This window comes from Tympanuchus pallidicinctus, unplaced genomic scaffold (assembly GCF_026119805.1).
Source record: "Tympanuchus pallidicinctus isolate F22 unplaced genomic scaffold, pur_lepc_1.0 scaffold16, whole genome shotgun sequence".
In the NCBI taxonomy this organism is placed as follows: domain Eukaryota; kingdom Metazoa; phylum Chordata; class Aves; order Galliformes; family Phasianidae; genus Tympanuchus; species Tympanuchus pallidicinctus.
In genome coordinates, this window is record NW_026294679.1 from 3878052 (window position 1) to 3898984 (window position 20933).

The window sequence follows — 20933 nt, forward strand, 5'->3', positions numbered from 1 at the left end:
AGGAGATATCATCAGGTATCCCCATTTCCTCCCCTGGTTTTGGATTGCCATCCTCATCATCATCATCTCTTTGCACTGTCAAGATAGATAAGTGGGTAGGTGGTAGTAAGTAGGTAGATAGATAGATAGATGGATGACAGATTAGAAGTCTGACTACCAAGTTTATTCTAAGTAAAAGAGCCTTCCTTTCAACTAAAATCTAGCTGTGAATCTTTCTGACTCCAGTTCTGAGCTCAGAAAGTCCGAGATGTGCCAGTTGATACTTGGAACAGCCTTCGTACACGGTGAAGCTCTTTGCAAAGAGGAAGATGAGCAACTTCATTTTTAATGAAACAATGAACAGATTTAGTTGCAGAAATTGAAGATTTGGAGAAGAGGGAAAATGTTTGGTGGAAACTGGAGGAGACCTGGAGTCACGCTCAGTGGAGGACTTGTGCCCTTTGGAGGGTTGCTCAAGAATGTACATGGCAAAGACTATCAGAAACAGTCACAGAAGCAGTCTGTAATCCTATTGCAAGGCTTGTATGATTGGATTCCCTGTGAGATAAGGATGTCTTGCAGTACTTCATCTTTCTTACACTATCAGTCTTAAGGAGGCTGGGGAAAATATGACAAGTTTGAGAATGGCTGCATAGGCCAGCTTTATCAGTTGTCCTTCAGCTCAGATATCCAGGAGAGTTTATTACTGGCAGGGATCATCTCAAGAAGGAATTCATCAAGTGCTAATATGTGAAAAGGGCAAATGAGGCTGCTCTTTTCTACACAGACTATTTTCTGGGTTTCATTCACGCAGTTGCTAGATTAGTGTAAAGCTAGTAACTGACAAAAAACGATAGACAGGGTCAGTCGGGAGGAGATCTTTTTGTATTTGTTCATCTACCAAGTGTAGCACTGTATACCATGGTCACTCTATGCAACAGCAAGAGGAATGGTGAGCAAAAGGGCTCTGAGGCTCTTCTGGGGATTACCACAGGGCTGGGACCATCCAGGCGGACCAAAATACAAATTCTGCTGTAAGGACCAGGTCTCCATCAGGAGGGGACTTCTTGTACCAGTTCCTACTTCTGCCAGTTCATTTAGTAAAGCGATATGACAGCCTGAATTTTTCTCACCTGAAGGCCAAAATAATGAATAACCACAATAAATCCACTAATGGGCACAAATAAGAGCACCAGCAACTGCAAATAGTTTGTTGTGGCTGTACTGTATCAAATGGTAACTTATTTGAGCAGGATCCTGGTACTGGCAGATGGCATACAGCTCTACTCTCGTGTTAGCAGGAGTATGTCCAGAACATGTACAGCTGTGTAAAAGTCAGTGGGAGCTTGGATTATGTGCAAAATGAACAATCATTGGGGAATAAAAATATTCTAATTGTTGTTTCCACTAATCAGCTTTTAAACATATCCCCTCTCCAGGAGGAAATCAATTTTTTCGCAAGTAGTACAAGAGACTCCTATTATACAGTGTGAATTAAGTCTAACTGATTAATCCCTTAAGTGAAATTTCTTTGTTTAAATTAATTCAGCGCTTTCTGCTGCCACTCAGTTATTTTGCCTGAGGACATCACATTTGTTTGCTCACTCCTACCTGCCTAGGCACACCCATTCAGTACTGTAATGCTCTCATTAGTTAAATGGATGATCCCTCAATATAATTATATGAAACATATTGCAGTAAACATGCTGTCTCACTCTTTAGATCTGCTTTTCATCACTGAGTCCAATCTGATAATTTAAGCATGACTCCATCTGAGCACAACCGGAAATGGCCCGATCCAAATCCCAAAGAATATTTGCAGCAGTTTCAGCAGCCTTTGAGTTTAGGCCGTAATGAGATTACAACCATTTTTTTTTGTTTTTTTTCCTGCAATTGTTTTCTGAAAGTGATCCTATACTTTTACCGCAATAGAAAGACATGCTGGGAAGGGTTTGGGGAAATAAAAAGTTGAATACCCAGTAGATGGTGCTGTAATCAAATTCTAAAACCTGTTACACGAGAGCCACTTAGCTGTGGCACGGCAAGTTTCTGCAATGATTAAAGAAAATATGTTTTCTTTCAAGGCATGTCACTGCATTTAAAACACTTATTCATCTGGAGTAGTAATCGTATAGGTAATAGGGTGAAACAGCATCGAAGTTGAAGAAATAAATAATGTGTGTTGAAGAAAAATGATTTATGGATCTTTTCTCCATGGTCCTACGTTTGCAGGAGACTTTAATGGAAACACAGATAATGCATTCATTTTGGGCAAGCAAAACTGAATTCTCCCTCTCTGCAGTGTTCTGTACTCCACCTAGGGAAAAAAGCTTTAGCTTTTTCAGACTCTCTGACATTGTTGCTACAGTTCTCTGCAACTTGCTCTTCCACGTCTGACTCTCAAATTCACCCATTTTTTAACAGGAGCTGAACACAACAGCCATGTCCTGAGATCAGCCTTTACTTTCCTCCTCCGCAACCATAACTGAAGGTCTCTGCTGTTGATAAACTTTGATCTCCTTTCCAGGTTTTTCGGCCAACTTCTGCTTAATCTTTGAACTGCACCGGTCTGATCTGCAGTTCTCCCAGGGAGGGAACTCCTGGATGTGTCAACAAGTGGAGCTTGGGGAAATTCAGCACTGATGAGACAGATACATGCATTGGCGGTACCTTGCAGGAAGCTCGGGGCTGTCAGTGACCAGAAAGCTTGGCCAGAAAGCCATTCTTGTGCTTGGTGAGCCTAATTTCTTGAGAAAATAGTTCTGTTTGTAGATTTTTATTTGACCTCCGAAGGGCAAGAATCCTTTCCAGAAGGAACAGTGCCTGGGCATGACTTCCCTGGCCAAGGTCTTGATAAGCCAGGGCCTATGTGGTGTAGCTTTTAAAGAAGCCTTTAGACAAAGTTCTCATTCACTTTAGAAGAACACTTCATTCAACGCCTCCCTGGGCAGTGTGACCACAAACGCCGTACACCTGCTTAAACAGATAGTCAAAGTCCTAAGAAAACTGAGGCAAAAGAAAACTTTGTCTCATAAATCACATTTCCTCCAGTAACAGTTCTCACTTGTGCAGAATGCAAAGTCGTGGCAAAGATTCCTTGGGCTATGGAATTTCATTTAATACACAGCCTGGTTTTTAAATGAGAAATATAGCAGGGTGAATGCAGGTACTTCTCTGAGCATAAAACTCTTCCCAGTGCTGTTAATGCACCCATGACAGCCCTCAGTGCCCATGCAGGTTTGCACTGAAGCCATGGGAAGCTGCACAAATACATCTGAGGACAGGATTTTCCCCCTAGCATAAATTTTTCAGAAAATTTAATGATTATGTATGATAATTTTGGCTAATGAATACATTTGTATGATTCATTTATTATGTATCAGTCATTTGTAAGGTATTCACAGCATGTTTTATTAATTATTATTAAAACCTTGTATTTACTTTAAGCCATATCTCATCAGGATTCCTTCTGTGAAATGCTGTAGACTCTCTTTTCACCTCTCCCAATCTCAGACCTGATTTCTGCTTCAGCAAGATGCCAATCCAGTTTCTATAGAAGACAATAGGAGGCTTTTCAATGCTCTCAATGGTCTATAGATCGGGGTAATTAAACACAGAAGGATATCATTAGGTCATTGGCCTATACCAGGCATAAAGGTGATAATTTGTGACAGAAGGTGGGGGTGGAACAAACCTGAGGAATCACTGGGCTTTCCCCATTCGTGGTGTGAGAATGACCACAGCCCAGCCCTGGAGGGGTTGTGGTTCACAGACCATCACTTCTGCTCTGCTTTTGTCCAGCACCCAGAGGGTAGGACCCTTACCCAGGACCATGACTGCTATCCTGTCGTTTCCTTTCTCAATTCATAAACAAAAGAATCAGTGTTACCCGATGTTATTCTGCTGGTTTTTCTGTTGTAGCATTCTGCCATTGTAAGGATAGAAATGTCTGTTTTTTATAGGATTTGGGGTTTTTTATAGAGTGCCTGTTGAAAATAAACAACTACGTTCTCTTCCACATACTGCACACATTTAGTCTCGTATCTCTCCATCACCACTTTTGTCCAAGCCAGGATCAAATGAGGCAAAATTCTAAGAAATAGAGAAAGGGGAAATCCCAATTATTTGACACTAAAAAGAAGCCTCTGTCATTGACAATCGGAAGTGAGAGTAGCTTATATAAATGCATATGAAGAGATAAAATTAATTAAATATAGATTGGAAAAGAAAAATAAAAATGGTGAGAGAGCCCTTGTATGGGGTTGCAGTGAGGCAGTGCACAGCTTGTACCAGGAGAGCAGCCCCAAACCTAAGGACCTAAAATAAGCTGAATACTGAGGAATAATAAAAACGACACCAAAATCTGGAGGGGGAAATGCCATTTGAATTTGCACACAGATCAAAAATAAGCCATTAATTAGACACTGGAGAAAAGGAGACGGGCAGATGCTGATGCTGCCCAGATGCAGAGCAGTCTGCAAGAGCGCCCTTCTGGCTTCCCCAGAATTAAGGGAGAGGATGCTGAGTGACAGATCACGAGTGGGAAAACCACAGAAGAAAAGTAGATCATCCTTTTTTCCTTCACTGTAACCATCTTGCTTGCCTTTCAATGCATTGATTCCCAATATTTATTGAAACATGTCACCGTTATTCTCATTTTTCACACTTAAGCAGCATCAAAGGAACAAAAAGCCAAACTGATTTTGGAGGTAAAACAAGCAAATGCATTTTCTCCCCACATGTTTTGGTGTTGAAATTCGACTCGGGCTGAATTTTTACAGCTAAATTGCAAACTCTGGGGAAAAAGAAGGTTTCTATTTGGAGCCCTAATACAGCTTTCATCACATGGGCCCAACAGCATTGCTGTGCCTCCGACCCTTTCATCCTGAGGTGTGCTATTTGAGAAATGCCTGCTTCCAAATGTAGCAAAATGAGAAATTACAGCGCCTGTCTAACAAATCAAAAATAAATGAAGTAACAACATAAAGGTAAATTTACTGTTATTTATAATTTACCATTTTTACCTTGTTTTCAATTGTCTCTTAGTCCTCTTCATTCTAGGAGCCCATTACATTTTATTATGCTAAACCCTATCTTCTGTCACATAAATTACAGTTAAAGATCTTAATATTAAAGCCTCTTAGCTCCCAGACCATATTTCAGGCTTTGTTCAAACCAGACATTAATGCTGAAATTGAACACAGATCACTTTGTCATCATTACCTATGATCTCAAAAGTATAATACAATCTTTGCTATATATGGCACAAAAAATGCTTCTTTGTATAACACTGAATTATGGAGATATATTGATATTCTTAATATTTTGACAAAACAATAAAACTAAATATGTTAGCTCTTTAGCAGATACCAGCACACCAGCCCAGCTATTGTAACAACAGCTACGGAGGTAAAGGTTTATTTATTCCAGGTAAAATAGAAGATTAATCATATTGCTATTTTAATCTTAATTTTTCCCTGGTATAATTTCACCTTCCTGCTTGCTGATACAGGAAGTCTGTTGCCAATGCTCATCATCGTCTGCCTGCATTCACAATATCCACCTTTGTTATGGGAACAATATTCTCTCTTCAGTGCCTGCAACTCCAGCAAGGAGAAATGCTGGAGCAGGCAGTCTTTCATCCTTTTGCTTGGTTTTTTTTTTTTACTTTCACCCCAGAATTACCCAAAAGGAGATGTGCTGGAGCCTGGACTGGGCTCTGGGTATGAGGATTCCACCAGGTTTGAGATTCAGGTGTGCATTTACACCAGAGAGAGCACCATCATCAGTGATATTATTGGTATAAACATATAAATATCCACGAGAGAGCAATTTACCCAAAAATCTCTTCCTAAAAGAAGAGGCCCCTGAGGATTTTTTGCAGCCCAGTTGGATGTCTGCTCTTTGAGAAGGGGAAGAGCTGCACCCCAGCTGCAAGAGCAGCTCTCCAAACATAGACAAACTCCCTCCAGCACTGCTCTGTGCAGGTGCTGGTTTACACACACAGACCTTCCAGGGATGATTTCTCCATTGGAATACTCCCCACAGTACTTCAGAGCACCCCTCTGTCCAGTGGTATTAGAGTTTGGGGTATAGCAACATCTTTCATTACAAAGGGAGGGTTATTTTTTTAATATATACCTTTTCATTACAACTAGGTAAGTAAGGTCATGAGTTCTTCTCGTGATGGAGGTATAAATATTACATTGTATGGCTGAAATAGTCTGCCTCTGTTTCTGGAGAATACCCTTGGGTAAAATAGAGTGTCAGGGCAGCTGATTGCCTGCTCGCTTCAGTTTGCTTACTTTTTACAAATAAGTTGCTGGACAAATGAATGAAAAGAGAGCGCTAACTTCAGACAATCATATTTGTAATGGATCCCCATTATTGTTTCAGAGGCTTGAATCAGTTATTTCTGAAATTAGCAATATACATATATATATTTTATTATTTTTTTTTTTTCTGATTTTTTTTTTTCCCTGAGGAGGTTTGGAGGGGAATCTTGCTGTGACAACAAGAACATGGGATGCAGGAGAAATGGGAATTCTTCACAGCTTTCTTGGATTGAGATGAACAGATTTGCATGGGCTTGGGTTCATAAAATCTCCCAGCACACACTGCCTCTGGCTTTGGGAGCAATTGCGAGTGGCTTTGAACTGAAGATGGTACACAGTCATGTCACATGCATATCAATTCTGGGGAGCCTATGGCTAGAGATAGCCTCTTCTTCCACTTTGGCTTTCTCATTCTTGTAATTCTTCCCCCACTTTGTAGGAAGGAGCAATCTGTTCCCCAGTGTCTGTGCTGCAGCTGACTCCATCAATTCATTTTTGTAGAACCACACCGCAGGCTCTCCAGTGTTCTGCATCTTTAAAAGTTGTTCCTCATTCATCTTTCCATTTTTCACCTTTGTGCCATTCAGGAGCTGCCACTTACTGATAGATTTTCAAGTATTCCCTTTTCTGATCGCTTTTAGATCCCGTTATTATCCTGCAAGTGCTAAACGATAATGATTCATACGTTCGTTTCAACAGATACACAGTTATTTGCAGGGTTTGTTAATTAAATAAAAAGATAATCTCATGTAAATGTTGGTCTTATAAAGCAGTCTCTTTGGCCAACAAGTACGTATTTGGATTTGATTTTTTCAGTTTTGTTTTTGTTTTGCTACTTGTTGTTCATACACGAGTGAAGCAAGTGATTGATTCATTTGAGTGAATGAAAAATGCGACATAATTGCTCCGGTCTGTCCAGCCTGAATTATGTGCTGCTGGCACAGGAACAAGTAAATAATACCTCATCTGTTTACTGCTCTGATCAACCTTGCCATTTGAACTGGCGGCGAACAAAAGGGAGAGGAAATCCGCAGTTTGCAGATAGCGCGAGCCAGGAATTGGCAAAGAGCAATTACACAGCAAAATAGGGACCTTGCAAATTCCGCCTGGCGCTCAGCGGAGCTGGTAGAAGGGGCCTCTGCTCCTCAGCCTGATTTAAAACTGTCACCTCTGGGAGAGGTCTGCAGGAGGGAGGTGTCTCTTCCCACCCCACCTCTTTGCCAGCACCGAGGAGCACTGTGCAAGAGGTGTGCCCGTGGTTGGCACCATGGTTGGCTTCCTTTGTTTTGCATTTTGTTGATCCTCTGGTCGATCTTCAGATTTGTACGTATAAGGCCGTAAATCTTTACAGAAGACCTCCATTGATTGTGTGAATTTTTTTATGACATGGAAAAACAGCTGATAACACAGCATCTCTCTGTCTCTTGGTCAGTTGGTATCTTCTTCCACAACAGCAACTTCTTACCATGCATCGCCTTTTAAGCAAAGCAGAGGTTAATGCAATGACATTATTCACCTAGAACTAAGCTATTCCCAGTAATCCTTCACCTTTTAACTCTTGTCCCAGGTCCCTTGTCCTTGTGGCACCCTAGTGTCACCATCCTTATTTGTCCTTTGAAGACATGCAATGAACGTAAAAATATCTAATTGCAAACCAGTTTCCTCTACTTATGATCTTGTTGGCCGCGCATAGAGGTAAAGAACACACAAAACTGGAAGAGCCATCAGCTGATAGCCATAATCATAGGCAGAAAGATCAGAAAGCTTTAGAATAAGTATAAGCAAGTGCAGAATTCCTGGTGGTGTCAGTAGGCAGGGCTCAATACAGACTTCCACTGCTCTATATGGATTTTTCCCTTTAAAACACATCATTGTTAAATTTAAAAGCTTGACCTGAAATCCACAGTAAGAAATGGTAGTGGGAAACATGACTTTACTGAGGTTAGCCAGGACTTAATATGCTCAGTTTGAATCTGAGTTTTTAACATCCATGTCAGAAGAAGGAATGTGTTTGCTTACATGCTTTTCTCCCATACATAATCACTGATTTTTTAAAAAATTATTGGGTTTAAAATTCAGATCAAGCTTTTACAATTTTTACTACTGACCTTCATTACACTTTTTTCTTTCGCAGCTGTCAAATTAAAGTGATTTATGCCTTCTAAAGTTAAAGCATATTTCCGATGATCGTGATAATTATCTTGCAGATAAGAGTCCCTCATGTTTAAGACATTAGGTCGACAGGGGGTTGTAATGGCAGCCATAAGTCACACAAGGACTTATCTCTTGGGGACCATCTTGATGTATGCACCCAAACAGCCATCCCAGTGGGCTCGCAGCTCAACAGAAAGCCAGAAGTACCAAAAGTTCTGTGTTTGAAATACATGGACATATAATCCTATGTGACTAGCTGGTATGAAAGTGACTATTAGAATACATTTTTGAATGCTATTTACAGTCAGCCTTACTTCAGCCTTGTTTGCAAGGGAAACACGTCGTTCACAGGTGAGAATGATCTTTTTTATTCATTCCTTCTCTCTATAGAATTTTATTTGGTCGTTAATTAAATACCCACTAAATCTTAAGGATGCTTGCTTGTTTTATTTTGCATGAAATAATTATATTCATAGAAGAAAATGCTAATATGTTTTAAATTTGAATTTTTGTTGTATAAGAGGAAAATGTAATTTTATTTTTCAAGCATAAATTAGATTTACTAAAATGCAATGGACTGTAAAGTGGATGGGAGATTACTTCACATAGAAAAATATTCTTTCTACAAAAATTAATTAGTCCTTACTTTAAAAAAAACTGCATGGACAAATATGTGTTCTGTACATATATGTTGTTATTTGGCAGTAAATTCTATCACGATCTGAACTATTCCTCCCCATATTTCAGGACACTGCAAATCGCTGAGATCCTTCTGCAACACCGAGGGGAGAGCTTGCTCCAAAAGCAACCATTTCAATTTCAAAATGATGAAAGGCAGCAAGTGAATATGCATGAGAAGTTTCCAGAATTGTTAAAACAATTCTTTGTACCTTTTTGGATTGTTGACATTACACATCCAAATAATAATCATGTCTAAAATGATGAGGACTTGGTCCTCCTAGCAAGAACTTGTGCTCTGCATGACCTGCTGAAATCTCATGTCTCCTTGGATGGATCTGTATCAGTGATCAGCAAATGTGGCAGATTTGACCCTAGAATTGATAATTTTTATAACTTTAAATACAAGTTTGCTCCTATTTCTTATTTCAAAGGTTCGTTTTCACAGATAATTCTCCCTGCTACTGCCCCCAGCACTCCCCACTTTGCCTTATCAGCCACATGTTCTCACGCTGGTTTTTCTGTCTCTTCCTTAATAAAAAAAAATAGCCAATCTCGTTTTTACTCAATTACTTCATGTAATTGCAGAAAATGTGGAGATCGATTGGGAAAGTAGCACATAGCTGTAAAATGGTTCTGTGGTAGCAGCCACTACAGGAGGAATAAACCCACTTTGGTGCAAGGATCTGCACCTGGGCATCCTCCAATGGTCCCGTAATTTTCTCCCCCATAACTGTGCTTTAGCCTCTCTGCTGCACACATATGATAGAATCACAGAATGGCCAGGGTTGGAACGACCTGAAGGATCACAAATCTCCAACCCCCCTGCCACATGCAGGGCCATCAACCTCCATATCTAATACCAGCCCAGGCTGCCCAGGGCCCCATCCAACCTGGCCTTGAACACCTCCAGGGATGGGGCATCCACAGCCTCTCTGGGCAGCTGCTCCAGCACCTCACCATACTGGAGGGCAGGTATATAAGGAGAAACAAATCAGTGTGCTGCTTTTCTTTAAGGCACTTACTGTTTGCACGGTGGAGACTGTTTTACATCACTGCATGAAGGAGTCAGGGCCAGTCTCCCAGTACAGGTGCAGAATTGCATAGGAGCAGGTTGGATTCATAAGACAGAGGGGTGTCTAATCAAGGTCTCTGATGTTGTCCTTTAGGCCACCTGTAATTGCTGCAGATCTGAGTGCCCACATTTTCCTGCACTGAGCATTGCACTGTAGCGTTGGCCGTTTAATGGCACCTTTGATATTCAAGCAGGCCAGGTTTAGGGAACAAACTGAGCTGTCGACAGAGGCAAAATGTGTGCGGAGGAGAGCACCTATTAACTCTGCCTTTAAAAGACAAATACCCCGATTATGTGTCATCTTGGCAACCATTTCAAAAGTGCTCTGAGAAGCCAGGAGTAGAGACTGGCAAATCACCGGGCCTGGCAAACTTTGAAGAGATTTGAGATGGAGGCTGATTGAGATTCATAGATAAACTCGTTCCTGTGACAAAACTCTTTCATTCTTCTCAACAAAAAGATTGCTGTGCCTCACAGATCAGAGAAATGTAAAGTATTTTCCACGGAAGAAAGACATAGGCTGAAGTTGATCTGAGTCATCTTTTGTGAATCTGAATTGAGTGAGTAACCAGCTGTGGAGAGCGTGGGTTTCTGTTCTTTTCTGCTAAGATGTTTCTACGTGATGGCCCTTTTGTGATATTTCTGTGGAGATCTCCCTTTTCCTGAGAATTACAGCGAATGTCAAGGTGATCCAGAGTGACATACAGCAATAGTCAGACAGCCGTGGAACATACTGATCCTGCCCACTTCCAAAACACGACTGTCGCCGCCTTTGTTTGCGTCTTTGATTAGCACCCTCTCCAAATAATTGCTGTCGGGGTAATTAGCAGTCTTTAGAGAGATACCGGTGACCAATAGTTGCTATTCTTGTCCAGAACAAGTCTCGTTTTTACTGGATTGCTCAGTTAAAATACAGGCGCTCAGTTGCTGTGTTGTACTCATTTTCCCTATTTTGTATACGCTCCTTTTCTCACCCTTTATCTCCCAGCTTCATGCCTCTTCCTGAGGCTGTGAGCCTTTCCACAGCACTCCCATGGAATTAAGCTGTGCAGAAAGCGAGAATAAATCTCTGATGCTATTTTTTTTTTTTCTCTCTCAGCTAAAATACTTCGGTTGCAGACGTTTTATGAGGGAAAACCAGAACAACAAACTCTCATATCAGAAAAAGAAAGCGACTCGCTGCTTCTATCCCATGAGCAACACCCAAGTAAGGCAAAAACAGGGTGCCTGGTGACCTATCAGTACCATCCTGTGTCAGCACTGTAAAATCAGAAGCTCTCCTGTGGGCAGAAATTTGGACACATCCTCCATAGATTTAAGCAGGAGTGTTCATCTGCGCAGTGCCGTCACGACTGGTTTTGGCAAATCCAGAAGCACATACTTAAGGTTCTGCAGCAGGATTGTGTGTGTTTGGGGAGATTGCAGTGGGAGCAGTTGGCAGCATCTGCAGGAGGATTTAAAGCGCTTTATGTGCTTCTAATGTTTATCATGTCAAGCTTTGTGTCTGAGCACTGTTTCTTTACCTTTAATGGTGATTTCAAGCTACTCCTACATTACAGAGTTCCCAAATATTTGATTTAATACATGTTTGTAACTGAAGATATACCCACTAAAACCACTGCGATATTTACTGTTGGTTTCAGACCCTTTATCTGCAATAAAATCTTTTTTTTTTTTTGCACACCCAGAAAATATTTGCGGATCCTGGAGACATATGACTGAATAGCTTTGCATTAAATTATTCATCATAACAACCAGAGATTAGTCCCAAAAAAACCCGTGTTCTTAGTGGTGATGGCACAGCTTTTTCCGCACAGTATAAACAACAGTTGAGTAACACCTGATGTATCACACCAATTGGAAGTCCCCCAAAGCCTGATTTCATTCACATTGATAATTTGGTTAAACAATGACTTCCAGAAACTACAACCTTTTAATAAAGATACTCACTGCTGGCAGAAATCTCATCCTGCTCTCTGTTCGTGCCTTGGTACATTTTCTAAAGGTTCTCTGCACTTTGTTACTTAATTATGCATCATGTTTACCGTACTCGTTTTACAATTACACGGCGACGTGGTTGTAAGCAGCAGCTGCTAAGGGAGACGAGGAAGAGCCTCGGTTATCTGATAGCTCCCTTGATTCACTTTTCTGCCCCAGAAATAAGAAGCACCTTTGATTGCTCCTTGTAAACAGGCGGAGGCAAGTCTCTCAAGATATCCCATCACGGCTGTCACTCATGGCAACTGGTTAAAGAACTGTACAATTTGTATTGTTATCTTACTTCGAATGGAGATGCATAATATGTTTATAATGGCTATAGATAGACCAGACCGTGCTCTGTCCATCAGCCATGTGGTCTGCTAGATCTGGTGCTGATACGTGTTGCATGCACATGATTTAACCAACCAAAGCACTCTCAGTATGGCAAAAATCAGACAAAGGGAGAAGCAGATTCTCTACTCTGAGAGCTTTGAGGGGACAGCAGAGCAGATTTGCAGGAATGTTGGAACAACTGCACAGATCCCTTGGAGGTGAGCTCAGCTTCATCAACCAGTGTGGGAAGAGCTGAAATAGAGCAAAATGGCATAGATCCCCCAGTGCAAGCAGGCCTGACAGAGGGTCAGCTGAGTATGGCAGGAGGGAGAAGGGCATTGCACAAATCCTCGGACATGGCAGTATTTTGTCTGAGGGAGGAAGGAGAGACATGGAAGTAGGGAACATCTAAACCAGGGTGCAGGGCACAAGGCTCTTTCCTTTCTTCATAGAATCATTAAGGTTGGAAAAGATGACAAAGATCATCAAGTCCAACTGTCAAACTATCCCCACCGTGCCCATTAACCATGTTCCTCAGGCCACATCTCCACAGTTCCTGAGAACCTTTCAGGCGTGCTGTGGCATTCATTGCATCCTTCTGGGGCACAGGAGCTGTGCAATAGGCTTTCCCCATGATCCAACCTGCAGCAGGGATGGAGACGCTCTGTTTTGGTGGTCACTGCTGTAACCAGTAGGATGCAAGTTGGGATATATCATTTGGCCCTAGGACCAAAGAACATCTGTCCTGTTGAGTCTCCCTTGTGTCCCATTGGCTGGACCTGGGTAGACAGAGAAGTAAATGAAGGCAGCAAGGCCACATCTTGGGTGATCTTTGAGTGTTTGCCAGAGTAGCAGGGCCTCTCTATGAGCTCATTTCCAAACTTGACAGAAGTGCCCCTTGGTTCCAGTCCAGACCGGGCGTGCAAATAGAAGGGTAACAAGAAGGAGTTTCCTCCCCATCATGGCTTCTGGTGGAGGGACTTGGGTTTTTTAACTGTTTGTGTGGGTAATTCTGAAATCTCCTGGTCAGAGCACATAACATACTGTCAGAAATCTATCACTGTGCTTTATTTCAGTTCCTTTTTTTTTCCTTCTTGCAGTCATTTCCACCATGTGTCCCTGTATTTCCAGGCAATTCCTACTTACAGAAGGTAAGAAGACAAATGCTGAGAACTGAAATTTGCCCAGAGGCAGATAGGGTTTTTCTTATATTAATTAAAGAAATTAGGAAATGATGAAGGCATAGCCTCGGGAGTTATTCCAGTTTTTATGTCATAGGCTGATACGTTTTGACGTAAAGGAGATATTTTAAAATCCCTCATTGGTGGCTTTCCAAATGTCCACTTCCAAATGTAGCTGGCAAGCTCAAACACAAACCAGTCTCAAGAGTAAACAGAAGTAATAAAGCCAGATCACTTAATTACACTGGAACTGGTTGCTCCATTTTCTTCAGAGTATTCAGATTTTCCTCAGTTGAGAAGAGAAGCCACAAACCTCACCCAGTAATACAGCCTCCAGTTCAGGAGACATCAGCCATATCCTTCTAAAACAGCATGAAAGTGCTCCTGTTGTTCTCCCACGCAGGCAAATGTCATTTTTCCTGAAAGTTTCCTGATGTCTCCAAAATCTATTTTTCACAATTTATGATTTTCAAGCCCATTTACATTCCCATTGAATATCAATAGTTGTCCAGAAATACTAAATGGTAATGAGAAAAGCTGAAGGGCACTCATACATGGCAGGAAAAGGAGAGTGAATATCTTTAATTTGCCCCTTTCCTGTGTTAACTGCTAATTTCAAAACTGTGAACATTGCAAATAGCTTTACACACACATTTAAAAGATAGGGCTGCTCTATATTGACAGATCTCATTCCCAAAAGATAAAACTACGTGGGTTTTTTTTTGTCAGCCTTTCCAAAGACAGAAGCCTTTTACTAGATCATAAATTATTGGGAGGACAGAGTTGATAGACTTCTTTAGGCTGATAATGTACTTTGAAAGAAAAGGCAGTTTTACACTTCTGCAGAATCGTATTTAAAATATTTATATACCTATCAATGGAGACACTGAGGTAATTCACCTCTGGGTCACTGGTTCAAAACCAAACCAGCTCTTTCACATCCAAAACGTGTTGCCTTCTGTCAGCTGTAGAGTTGCCTAATTTTTTTTGTTATGATCCCATTAATTTTGCACCCCTCTCCTTACAGCCCCCTCAGACAAAATTCAGCAACATCCAGAAGAAAGGCCCAGGTCTGGTTAGGAAGAAAATAAAGTTGAACTTAGTGTTTAGCAAAATTTCAGAATGAGGTGGGTGAGATATCACAGGGCCATGCAATAACTTCCCTACTCGAGCTAATTCAATATGTACTATTAGGAAATGCACTGTATATAGCTCATAAGCCAGCTAGTCTGCTGTACACAGAATGCCTGCAGTCTCATAAAATGTTATTCTTTTGCTTTATCTTGTTAGTATAATGTGAAGCTTCATTAAGCCGCCAGATGAATCATATAGTAATTGGATATAATGAATTTAATTATGTAATTTCTTTTTTCATAATGAAACAAAGTCATATTTTACAAACAGGCAAAGTATTGCTTGGAGTTACAGATTTAAACAAACATTTGGCAAGAAATGCACAACTGAGGACGGATGGCTTTTCTCGCTTTTTCCTGGCTTTGTGTAACCTTCACTGTTTGGATTTGGCCCCAACCAAGTCATTGCTGAATGGAAGAAACCTGAAGTTCTTGGCCCTGGTGGATGGTGAGCCATCTCCATCTCCATCTCCATCTCCATCCTCTGTCTCCATGATGGAGCCAATGACAAGTGCGCGTTCCCTGCCTGGAGGAAGCAGGGTGTACGTGACCAAAAGCGTTACCAGAATTACCCTTATGAACCTTTCTCAATATCCAGTACCTTCTCTCATCAGTAAATGGCTGGGTTTTTTTGTTCTGAACCAGAAGCACACAGGAGGTGGGAAAGAAACCCCTCTCTGCCATAGCTGGGCAAGGCATGCCTGTTTATCAGTAGCAGTTAATCGGCAATGTCATCCCCAGGGGGGTTCCTCTACTGCTCTCAGGTGCCACTGATTCCTCTGGGAGATGAAGGGACTCTGAGTCTCCCAGAGACAGCTCAACATTTCGCAGGACAAGGTATTAATGTCAGCCCTTCCCCATCTACCTCTCATTAATGACTTTCTGATGACCTGTGTTTATAATATCCTCCACCCTTCTCGCTGCTTGGTCGTTGAGGATGTTCCAAGGAAATGAAGGCTAATGATAAAACAGTACTTGAAATATCAACATCCCTGGCCTAATTAGAGCCGGGCCAATGGGCCCTAATTGCATAACTGAAATGCACCCAGTTGAGTTCCTTCTATTGTAACTTGACTACACGCCTCAGCCCTGATTAATAGAGCCGGCGCTGCAAACTAAAATGCAGTTAATTTATTGTAAGTTTTATTAGGCATATAAAAGCAGACCAGGAATTACTAGCCTTTCGTTGCTAGAGATACATTTCATCTATGACTCAGACCAGATTCTTCACAGATTAAGCTTGTTAATTTTACTTATTGCCAACATTCTTCACCGCATTGCTGAAGCGAGAGCCACAGGCTCTTGTCTAGAGCGGACAGTATGAAAAGAACCGGGGGCCTCGGACAACAGTAACATTAACTACTTTGTCCTTTTAATTCATCTAATTACATGCAAGAAAAAAGAAACAGACCATTTGCAGGCTGCCTTTAGTTGCCTTTCTGCAGTGATGCTGAGCCAGTGCTTTTGTAGGCTTTTTGTTGTCTTATTAGCGAGCTTTTGTTCAGGGAGATGGTTAAAGCCATTTTCAGCAGCTAGCGAGATGAAACAGTTTCAATAAGGACACAATGTACTTGTTTAAATTACCTTTCAAAATGCTTGAAACCATTAAGGGGGAGGTGCTACAAATAAAAGTTGGATTTTTTTTTTTTTTTTTGTTATAATGTTTTACCCTAATAATAGCTTTTATTTTATTATAATCCATTAGTTGACAATATTATTCTATAGATTATTAGGCTGCAATTTTGTTATTTCATCACACTTTTAGCACTCACTCACAGAGCTGGAAACCACAAATCTCCGTATAATATGCTTTCAATTTTGTTAAAATCTGTATTTAACCGGTTTGGCTGTGAAACATCTTGGGAGAAAATGCGTTTTTAATTCTGTCCTGATTAGCGCTCCGGTTGACGGGGCTGAGCAGTGACATGATGGCACCTTATTTTCTCCTATTCCTGCAGTTAGCTTTTCCCTGGCAGAATTTATTTATTATTTTCACTTCTTCGGAGCTAACAAGTCCAAGCGTAATCCACAACTTCCACTAAAGGGAATTTATCCCTTGTTGAACGAACATCATGGTTAGAAAATCTAATTAAAAAGAGCTGATGTTCCCGGTTTGCTGGCAGGCTAATAGCAGCGGGAGGCTTTTGAAAAATTTAGTGCCTACAGGTGAAATAAAAGCATATTTAGCATTCAGTGGTCACAAACAGAAGGTGATTCAGAACTGCGGTGGGGAAGGCTGGAAAATAAGGCAGGCAGGGCTTCTGGGTTAACGTTGGGAAGACGGCAATGTGTCTTCCTGTTCACGCGCGCTGTTTCCTCACCTGAAATTGTGCTGCGGCAAAGACCTGAGCTTTCTGCAAGATGGAGCCAATATTGGGAAGGCAACTCTATCAATAAAAGCCTTCATCTGTGTATTTTTCTAATTGCCAAAGGCGAGCTTAGCGTTGAGGGTGGATTTTTTGTGCAACGTGCAGCACTCAACAACAGGCAGATGGGTGAGGAGAATTCATCTCAGGCTGCCCTCTGTGCAGGAGGCGTAAGCGCATGGAGACATTGAACTGGGGTTGGTTGTGCTGCCTGCATTTGGTTGACCTCCAGCTGCAGGACCAAAGCCTCCTCTTGCACTGCTCCATCCCATCCTGCTGATTTTGGTGCACGTCACAGAGACCGTACCAGTGGGGCTTCGACAGTACGGTCAGGTCAGCTTGATAAGAACCCCATGCTGACATGAGCCTTGGAAATAGGATCCACTGCTGTCAACTCAGGGGAATGCACACAGCTTTGGCAGAGAGTAAGCACTGAGAAAGGAGCTTTGCCTCAATCTGTTTCTTGATCCTAAATATTGGTTTCATCCTTCACATAGGTCTCATCCAAGGAATCATATTCTCTTAGATTTATAGATGGTGTAGATTTTTATCGTTTGTTGAGGGGAGGGTTGTTTTTGTTGCTTAATTATTTTTTAACAAGTTGCACTAAGGTAAAATTTGCCATGGTTTTTTTTTGTGTACACTACTAGAGTGTTTCACAATTTCCCAGTGAAGATCTTAATGATGGATTCCAGCGTGGGCCTCAGAACCAAGACAGACATCCCCAGTCCATAGAACATGCACATCAGGAGCAGAGAAAGCATTAAGCCCCACACAAGCCCAGCATTTTGGCACACACGGTCAGGGCTACAACACATGAATGGTTTGGGCATTGGCAACTGGCTGCTGACTCTGTGTGCCCTGAATGTGATTAATGTTTATCTTCCACAGCAGTCGTAAGAGAAATGTTTTTAGGTAAGGAACAATAGAAAACCACAATGCCTTATTAACACATGTTTTCTCAAGCAAAATGGGAATGGAGTCAGTTATATTCATGTTTTGTCACTCAGTGTCTTCAGTATCCTGGTAGCTGTGTCTGGAGCACACGGAGAGTTTCTGCTGCTGTATGCTATGAGGTCAGGCACTGTTAGCAGTGAGAGTACCAACACTGATTTCTGCATGCTGGGACAAAATTATGCATACAAAGTCACCAAAAATGATACCACATTAAAGTTCTCCTCTGAACAGCTCTGCTTATTTGATTGTTTGCTTCTAAATAAAGCAATTAAAACTTAAGAGTAATACTGAGACTCTTGAGTAAACTACACCTATGTGCAACTTATGGCAACTGCAGGAGACTGATGGCAATTTTTATTCTCTACCAAATGCATCTCATCTCTTTTTAATGGTAATATATTTCCTCAAAGTGAATCTCTTCAGGCAGACAGTGGAAAAACTATAGAGACCCCACACAACAGCTCCTTTGATATTCTTTCTGATAAGGCCACCCTTTTAGAGAACAATAACTGAGTTTGGCCGCACATTGTGACATCCATGCGTTTGACCATTGAACGCAATGTGTGGCCATTAGAAATAAAAGAAAAATCAATAGGGTTTCATTAAAACAGCAGGCAATCAGGGCTGAGGCACTAGCTTAATTACAGTTTCAGTAGCATTTGCTTTAATTGGAAAGAATAAAAGAAGTGAAGTGGAGTGAATGAAGAAATTAGCATATCTATCACTGTTGTCACATTCTACCGTGGCCTTAAAGCACTGTTTGCTCTTTAGTATCCCTGTTGCTTTGTGAGGCCCTGAAAAAATATGGAAAGGCAATTAGCAAATAATCAGATTGCACCTTTGCAGGACTGTAATTAAACTTCTCTATAATGCTGGGAACGTATTTTTTAATCTTTGTTATATACCTCAGATCTGATTCATAATGTCAGCTGCACGTGTGCAGTGCATACATGTGTGGATTTGCAGAAGAGGTGTACTGGGTGCATCCATCCAGTGGAGGATGCCACTCCAGTGCTGGCCACCACTGAAGGCCAAGGCTCTGTCTCAAGAACGTGAGCATGGGACACTGTTAAAGTAGCCTTAAAAGGTGAAGTTACCACATTTCCATCTCTCCTATCTAAGCACAAATGTGCACCATGATGCTTGGGCTTTTCCAGGCTACTTACAAACTCTGTCTTGGTTCTGAATGTTGACTATTTCATGTCAAAAACTGGTGTTTAGTTTTGATCCTTTCTTCAAAATAGTTCTTTTTCCAGCTTTTTGGTTTGTTTGGTGTTTTTTTTTCATACCTCACAAGACCACACATCTCTTGGAGATGCATCACATTCCTCTAACACTCAAATTTTCTTAAAGGATTACTTGGTGCATGAGGACCTCAAACACCTGTGCAAAGGTGGTATTTGGCTCTCACTGCACAAAGACACACTGAGATCAGGGTTACGATTAGAGTCTGTAAAGGGAAGTGAGCTCCTCAAAATTCAGGAAGGTACTCAGAAGAATTTTCAGGATCACGCTCTCAGCAGTGGATGTTACCAAAGCCAAGATAGAAGATTAAGGCAGTGGAAGGGCAATACAGGAGCGTAACAGCAAAGGGACCAGCACAGGATGGTATTCCAAAGGAAAAAAAGAAAAAGGAAAGTGCTCACCAGTCTCTGAAGATCTGGGCTCCCAGGAAAGATTCTGCAAGCGAGAGATCTCCAACCAGGGAAACTTCCCCAGTGGCAGTCAGCCCTTAAATGGGGTCTAAGAGAGGTGCAGCCAGGCTCCACCCCTTCTGGTCACACAGCTGAGCTGCCCTCACCTGTGCTCCCAGGGCTGACCGGGTCCTTTCCCCAGGTGCTCAATCAGTGGTTCAGGCTGTGGCTCAACAGTTACACATGGCCTCACCTTAATGAGAGCATCAATTCAAAGGAGCTGTAAAAAGGGGAAGGATATGTAATAAAATCCTCATTTCTGGTCTTCCAAATGGATAAACATCCCTGCGTTTCATAACAGAAATGCTGCAGCTCCCCAAAACCCAGTATTGTTTGTTCCCAACCTGGGGAGAAATGTTTCCATCCCAAAGGCAGTGGAAGAGCAGCTGAGGGATGTTTCTCCCCCCAGGATTGCCAATGGATGGCCCAGGAGCTCCCAAACATGGGGAGATGGTGCCATGAGTATTGATTCCCACAAAGGACCTGGACGGGAGGCGCTGTATGGAGAGAAATGTTTTGATAAATTACTACAAACAAAAGTGAATGGAATTAATTGCAGGTTTCATACTGTTTTAAGCATTGTCGGATAAAACATCCTTTTATACAGCTACGATTGAATTAACTTCCTAAGGTTACTGCAAATGCCTGTTGGCCAAGGGATTCTTGAAGGGCAGAGTTATATTTATGGAGTGAAAACCCAATTTCAGGAGGAACTTCCACAGACACAAACAAATGCCTCAAATGGGCTTGGCAGTACGTGATAACTCTATTTGTAATTAAAGGTTAAAGTATACTTAAACCAGTTTGGCAGTTAAAAACAATTTTAATTGAAAATATACATTTGTAATTGCAAATGGAAAGATTTCCTGTAATAGCAGTAACAGACCCATTTTCTAATAAGATGAACAATACAGTTGATGACTGAAGCATCTGTATATAGTTACATACAGCATTTCTGTACTGCAGGCTGCCAATTTATTTCAGCAGTGAAAAGCTTGATTTATTGTTTGTAGCATTACCATCTGTTGTAGTTATTACAGAAATTATATATAAACCAGTTAGTAAACA